The following is a 1,317-nucleotide window of genomic DNA, read 5'->3' on the forward strand; positions in this document are numbered from 1 at the left end:
AGCCCCCCGGGGGCCCCCCCTAAAAGCCCCCCCAGGACCCCCCGAAATCCCCTCAGCCCCCCCGCTCACGCGCAGCTGCGCAAGCAGCAGCACCGCCGGGCTCTGAGGACACCCGGGACCCCCCGGGACCCCCCAGGACCCCCAGGGACCCCCCCAAAACCCTCCAGGACCCCCCCAGGACCCCCACGACCCCACCCTAGGGACCCCTAGGGACCCCCAGGGACCCCCCCAAAACCCTCCAGGACCCCCCAAACGCCGCTCACGCGTAGCTGTGCAGCAGCAGCACCGCAGGGCTCTGAGGACACCCCGGGAGCCCCCAGGACCCCCCAGGGACCCCCAGGACCCCCCCCAGGACCCCCAGGACCCCCAGGGACCCCCCAGGACCCCCTAGGGGACCCCCAGGGGACCCCCCAAACCCCGCTCACGCGTAGCTGTGCAGCAGCAGCAGCACCGCCGGGCTCTGAGGACACCCGGGAACCCCCAGGACCCCCCAGGGACCCCCAGGACCCCCCCCCAGGACCCCCAGGACCCCCAGGGACCCCCCAAAACCCTCCAGGACCCCCCAAACCCCCGCTCACGCGCAGCTGCGCAGCAGCAGCACCGCCGGGCTCTGAGGACACCCGGGAGCCCCCAGGACCCCCCAGGGACCCCCAGGACCCCCCCCAGGGACCCCCCAGGACCCCCAGGGACCCCCCAGGACCCCCTAGGGACCCCCAGGGACCCCCCCAAACCCCGCTCACGCGTAGCTGTGCAGCAGCAGCACCGCCGGGCTCTGAGGACACCCGGGAACCCCCAGGACCCCCCAGGGACCCCAGGACCCCCCCCCCAGGACCCCCAGGACCCCCAGGGACCCCCCAAAACCCTCCAGGACCCCCCAAACCCCCGCTCACTGCGCAGCTGCGCAGCAGCAGCACCGCCGGGCTCTGAGGACACCCGGGAGCCCCCAGGACCCCCCCAGGGACCCCCCAGGACCCCCCCCAGGACCCCCAGGACCCCCAGGGACCCCCCAGGACCCCCTAGGGACCCCCAGGGACCCCCCAAACCCCCGCTCACGCGTAGCTGTGCAGCAGCAGCACCGCCGGGCTCTGAGGACACCCGGGAGCCCCCGGGACCCCCCCCAGGACCCCCAGGACCCCCCCCTAGGGACCCCTAGGGACCCCCCAGGGACCCCCCAAACCCCGCTCACGCGTAGCTGTGCAGCAGCAGCACCGCCGGGCTCTGAGGACACCCGGGACCCCCCCAGGACCCCCCCAGGACCCCTCCAGGACCCCCAGGGACCCCCCAAAACCCCCCGGGACCCCCCAAACGCCGCTCACG

The sequence above is a fragment of the Anomalospiza imberbis genome, chromosome 1 (assembly GCF_031753505.1).
Source record: "Anomalospiza imberbis isolate Cuckoo-Finch-1a 21T00152 chromosome 1, ASM3175350v1, whole genome shotgun sequence".
Taxonomy (NCBI): Eukaryota; Metazoa; Chordata; class Aves; order Passeriformes; family Viduidae; genus Anomalospiza; species Anomalospiza imberbis.